The following is a 6,948-nucleotide window of genomic DNA, read 5'->3' on the forward strand; positions in this document are numbered from 1 at the left end:
CAGTGAACATTGAAATGTTTTATTACCCGCACGCCACAGCAATTTACTGATTACTGTATTTATTTAATAACGAATACTTTTTATAAATTTAATGTTGTGGAACATGTTTTGTGTGAAAACACTTCAGTTACAGTTGTCATAGCACCCATACAACAACAACACAACAACACTTTTCACTCAATCGGTTTTCTTTCTCTCTCTGGAAGTTAATAAGATTAATAAATACACAGAAACATAGAATAAGCTCAGCTTAAACTCTTTTCTTTCTTTTAAAATAAATGTTACCTCTTACATATCAGTGCCACCAATTAAAAATTAGTTTCCATGGAGTGTGCGATCGGAACGAGCTGTTACTATAGCAACGATAATGTATTACAGCGAGCTCATTAATATAAACCTGCACTACTGTCAGAGCTGCTGTTAGAGAGAATTAATCAACTCTTTCTGACCAATCAGGATTCAGAATTCAACAGCGCTGTAATGATAATATTTTCTGGGGTTCCACAAGAAGACCTTTATTTTGCGGTTCTGTACAGAAGGAACGTCTGATGTTCCAAAGTGCAGTAAGACGCTCTGTAAGTCATAGTCTCATTTCCCATCAGTGGCAGTGGTTTCCTGTCTGACTGTTTGATGGAACCAGTGGGCGTTTACGGTCAACACAGGAGACATAAATAATTCTCCTCTGATGTGCTCTCTCTCTCTCTCTCTCTCTCTCTCTCTCTCTTGTTCTTCCTCACCCTCATTTACACACTTGTTTAAAGAGCAGTAACAAACATTGCGGTTTCCCTCTGAAGCTGATATCAATAAAATTAACCATATAATGGAGCACAGACCCCGAGTCTATCCATCTGGAGATGGACGGAGGCCAACACAAGCACGAGTCCATCTGTACGGCCTGCACCACTCAGCGTGCTAATGACCTGCATCTAGGACAAACGGAGCAACCACACGGCTCCTTAATTCATCTTCACTGTTTGGAAGGCGCCCCTGTGGCCATGAGGCCATTGTTCATGTTTAGACCCGTCTCCATCTCACCCACTGCAAATTCGGATTAATTTAACAACATTCAGCAGATTATAGAATAGCCCTTGATCCAGTACATCTTATTATTGGCATTATATTTTCTTAATGTCTCTGTGTCTCTTAATGAAGCCACGAGGTACTAAATCAAGGTCATGAAATTGTAATGTGCACGTATGTGGGATGGAGGTGCTTTTATTACGCTTCCCTGGAGAGCCTGGATGCTTCACCCTTGGCCTAATTTACATTTACTCTATATTTTTCATATTTGTACTTGGGATGAAGTTTCTTAAATTAAAATTACAGGTTACGGTTTGATTTTTAAAAGCAAGTCTTACCGAGTTCAAAACAACAAAAACATTATTAATAATATGTGAACTGTATATCACTGAAATCTGACATTTCATATTTAATGACATTTTTCAGATCCAGGCTTCAGATGCAGTACACACCCTGCTGTGAAGAACACATGCCCATGGTTGGAAGGATAATCAGACCTTATCGCTCATCTATTCCATTTACAGAGAAATTAGACATCTCTCGAGATATGTCATGTCTCTGCATAAGATACACTCCTCCTGATGACCTCCATGCAGAAACAAATAAATAAATGTATTAATTGGGTCATTTATCTAGTTAATGTTGTTTATTAATGACGTGCCATAGTGTTTGAGAGTGTATTTACACCCAAACATATATTAAATAAAAAAGCCCAGAGACACACGAACACACACATACTCACACACGTTTTGTTCTTTATTATTATAATTATGTTGCGTGAATATGATAAATCATGTAACTGTTTAAAGACTCTCAGGAAGCCTTTAAGGTGAAGGTTTTAAACAGTTTTTGTCTTATAAAAACAAAGTTATCTGGATGCACAGTCAGAAAAAAAAGGTTGGAGGTTTGTCCCTCTGTAATGTTTGCATTTCAACAATCAGTGACGATCTGTTCAGACAATCAGAAGAAACGTACAGATCCTGGAGCTAAACAGCTAAAGCTCTTGACCTCCTGCAACTAAAACCTATATAACCTGATTTATATGATTCTGTCCATCATCTCAGCTTTGCACATCTTCTTATAGTCCTCTTTAAATACCGTCACAGGTTCTTTCTCTCCATCCTTTTCTTTTTCCCTTCACCTCTGACATCTCACCCATGTCGTCGTTATATAACATGTACAGAAGGAGTCTCCAGTGTCAGAGCTTTCTAAAAGAGAGATGTAAAGCTGGAACACTTCATTGTCCCACACCTTCAGGAGTTTTGGATCCCATATCTCATTCGTTCTATTTCCTAACCCGCCCCCCCCCCCCTTCTTCTTCCATTCATTTATTCATTTCTTTCTTCACCTCACTATCCATTTTTTATATTCTCTCTTCATCCCTCAAGGCCTCCCGTATCACCTGCATTTCATTAACTCTCCATCCCTCCTTCTGACTAACATTCATTTATTTCTCCATAGAACAGTTTCATTCTATCTTTTCATCATTTCTGATTTCTCTTTCTGCTCTTCCACTCCTTTATGTACTCGCCTCTTCTGTTTTCATCCTCCTCTCAATCTTTCTGTTTTTGATGTCTCTTTTTAATTTCTCATTTATTTTCTATTCTTTTATTCTGCGTCCCTTGTATTCTGCGTCCCTTCTTCCATATCTGTCCATTCTCCCGTTATTATTTCTACATTATTTTAATTTTTCCCCATAACTTTGTCCCATAGACCTTTCACTTTCCCTTTTTATCACTAATTACTGTCTTTTTGACTATTTCAAATGTTAATTTTATTTGTATTTTTCCCTACCTTTCAACCATTTATTTACTTATCCGTCCAGTCCTTTCTGTCTCTTCATCATCATATTTCCTCTTTGCTCGATTCTTTTTTCATCTTTTCATCTCCAAAATCTTCCTCTTTTACTTTGTTTTCCATTTCTTGATCATTTACTTTTTGCTATTTTCTCATCGATTCCTCTTTTTTCATCCTTCTCTCCCTTTTCATTTTTTCCACATTTCCCCTCCTCAGTGTCGTTACCTGCAGTATTACTTGATCTTTCCATATTTTTTATTTACCCATCCCTCTATTCTTTCCTGTACTGTCATCCCTCTCTTATCTGCTTCTTATTCTCCTTCCATCCATGCATCTGTCTTTTTAGGCCCATCTGGCTGTCTTTTTTTTTCTTTTTTCATTTTCATTTTAACATCTCATTCTATTTTCCCGATTGTTTTATTCCTGTGTTCTCTCACCTAAATATCTCTTTAATTACTTCATCCCTTCATCTATTGCAGTGCTTCCATCCCTTTTTATTTTTCCTATTCCCTTTCAGTCCTTTCATTCCTTTTATCTTCTTTTTCTGTTTTTTTATCCCTGCATTTCTTGCATTTCTAATTTCCCATCTGCCCGTCCTTTTCTGATTCCCCATCCGTCCTGATATTTCCAGCCATTTTTCTCCTCCCATCCTTCCTTCCTTTCTTTCTCTCTCTCTCTCCTCTCCTCTGACTCATCCAGGAAAAAAAAAGTTTAAATAAAAGTGAAAAGCTGTTTTTCTATCACATCAATTATTAAGTCTACAAATAGTAAGGAGCTGAGATTGGCCTGTGCGGTAGTGACACGGCTCTGAATTATTCATGCACGGAGGAAGACGGGTGGAAGTGAGGCTATTTCTCTCCCTGTCATCCTTCCATACGTCCCTCCAGTAACCCACTTTGTTTGTGGTCTGTCTTTAGTCTCAACTCTGCTCTTTTCACCGTAACTGGCGTGACTGACTAGCGTAGGTGGCAATAATATGGTTTGCTTAAAAAAAAAAACCTCAAGTGAGGACGTCACATCAGGTCAGACGGTGATGAATGAGCCGCGGAGTGGGATGTGATCACGCTGAATTGGTGACTCATACACATGGTTAATGAGTGTACTGTGTGTGTGTGTGTGTGTGTGTGTGTGTGTGTGTGTGTGTGTGTGTTTGAGTGCAAAATGTGCTAAACTCTACATGGATATTCAAATAGACTGCACAGTTTATATCACAGTGTGTGTGTTTGTGTGAATAATGTCAGTGTGAGCCTCAGGGTTGTGTGACTCGATCTCTTATCATTTTCTTGGGTATAAAGTGTGTAAAGCCATCAGGCACGAGTCCGTGTACAGACAAACCGCAGGAGAGCCGCTCTGTGCTCTTCATCGTGACTCGCTGACGGCGTTGCCTGTCCACTGCTTTCTTCATCTCTGTTTAGCTCAGAACTTCAAGGACAACCTCGGTTCGTTTCAGGACAAAACCGTCTTTGTAGTCCTTAAACACACTCAGTGTATCAAGTAACATGATAAAGTACCAGGGCCAATCCTGACCAGTACCCAAAACCATTTCACTGCAACCTTTAGTACTGGATTGATGGCTAATAGGAGACGAACAGTTCCAGGTAATCACTCCATATGAAAAGCCTTTAGTCACCAGAATACTATGAGGTCAAATCCCTAACTACTCTGAACCCTTAGCTTCTTAATCTTTTATTTTTCCCCTATAAATTACTCCAGACTTTCATTATTTACTGCAATATTAACATCCTGTAATATTAGGCCTTTCCTGTTCCCCAATCTGAATTCCAAAATAAATTAATTCAAAATATGCACTTTTTAAAACAATCAGAATTTATAGATATTTTTTAATGCGTACAAGGTTTGTTGATTCATTTCCCAGTGACGTGTTAACCAAGCTGACTGCCGTTAGCTAGCTGTTTGCGCTAGTAGATAGCAGTGACATAATCAAAATGCATTGAGGTGATTTTAACTGTTCAGGTGTTCACACAATGAACACACACACACACACACACACACACATGTTGCTTTTTTTACTGATTTAAGTAGCAGTAAGATGTTCTGTCAGTGCCCTTCTTACTCAAATGCTAAGCTATCTAAGGTTAGCATAAGTACGACTACTGTAGCTATTTATAAATTTATTTATTTTTCAATTTTTTTTATTAAAACAATATGAAATAGAATACCAAGCTAATTAATTCAGTTAAACAAAAATAAATAAATAAATAAATAAATAAAATTACAGCAAATCAAACACAAAGGACAAAGAATTATACAGTAAATATGGCAGTCCAAAGGTAAAACACGAGAGGACAGTTATGATGTATAAACAGTGAAAAAGCAGGAGACACATTACATTACATACATTACTAAAATTTAATTCTAAAATTAAAAAGTGAGATCATTTCCATTATAAAAGGGGGAAATAAAATAGTTCCTTTTTAATTCTTTGTTTATGTATAAAGTATTAACTACAAAATAATTAATACAAATAATTAACTACAAATTCAAAAGGTTTATTTTTCAAATTCTCATAATAAAAAATCCTCACGTCTTTGATACTAAAGGAGTGAAACACATCCCACATTTTAGGAGAATTAAGAATCTTTTTGTTTTCTTACACTCAAAGAACAAATGAATTAAATTTTCATTTAATATATCACAGAAAGAACATTTATTCTCTACCTCCAAAGATCTAAATAAAACAGAGTTTACAGGATAAATCTTGTGGAAATCCTTAAAATAAACATATTTTATTTTGTTAGAGATGCAGTATTTATTAGGCAAAAGCCAGGCTTTATGGCAGTTAATATCTTTAATATAGAATCTCCAATTAAATTTCCCTTTCGGAGTAATTCTTCTTTAAGTTTAAAAAATCTGTGTTTATGTGTTTATTATTGCATTTCCTATTTGTTATATGAGTATGACTAGCACGCACGGCATGCATAATGTGTGTATGTGTGTGTGTGTGTGTGTGTGTGTGTGTGAGGCGTCACTGGGAAGAAATAAAAGCAGCCATTTTGTCTTTAATTAAGTTACTGCAGTTTGTCTATAGTTTATGTCAAAATAAATAAACAAACTGATTAAGCTACATAATGTAATGTACAAGTGATAACTCTTTAAAATAGGTCTTGGTTTTTAAAGGGCTCTTTAAAGCATATTGTTCTTTATTACAAATAATAATGTGATTTATAACAAAATATGACTGCTAATTGATTATGCTAATATGCTAAAATGTTTATTTATTAAAATATAAAAATATTACATATAAATGTATTTAATTGGTTATTATTATTATTATTATTATTATTATTATCTCTTATTAATAAACAAAAATTTTCAGTTAAAAAAAAGATATTAGGTACATTTAAGGTACTACAGAAAACATATACAATAATGAGAAATAATCAACCCTATATACAATAAAACCTAATTTCTGTAATATTTAATTCCACTAAATCATGGAATCAATTCTCTTCCTCTCTATTTCCTTCTCATCATCTTCTTCTTCTTCTTCATCAGAAACATCCATGTATAAAGCTATAGCTTTACCTCTTAATGTTACAGAGCACTGACACTGGAGACTCATTCCATAATTTATATAAATATATAGATATATAATTTATGTATCAAGAAACACACAGATTGGCTTGCTACATCTGGATTTCTGTGAGGCGTCTTTGTGATGATATCCTGCTGCTGTTTTGTTAGAAGCTTGTCATACAAACAATGGTAAAGTGCGTTAACCAGCAGAACAAGTCACGTCTCACTTTCTGCTCTAGGCCTTTATTTTATTACCCGGGCCTGCTCTTCTGTCTCTCTTCCTCTCTATCCCCTCCTCCATCCATCCATCCCTCTTTTTCCCCAGCACACTCCATAGCCCTAGGGACCTGGATAACCTTTTAGCCTTCTTCTTTGCTCATAAACAAGGTGTCCATGTTTCCCTGATTGAAACGACACCATCGACAGATGCAGTTGTGTGTCACGGTGCCTTCGGGCCATCACCACCGCAGCAGGAGGCTCTTTCTATTACACTCCTTCGACTGGATTTTTATTCTGATACTCTTTTAATTCCTTCCAAGGCAAGTTAAAGGTTAAATATTCCTCTCCTGAAGCATCAGCGTGAAAGAGAGCCGG

Source organism: Clarias gariepinus, chromosome 17 (assembly GCF_024256425.1).
Source record: "Clarias gariepinus isolate MV-2021 ecotype Netherlands chromosome 17, CGAR_prim_01v2, whole genome shotgun sequence".
Taxonomy (NCBI): Eukaryota; Metazoa; Chordata; class Actinopteri; order Siluriformes; family Clariidae; genus Clarias; species Clarias gariepinus.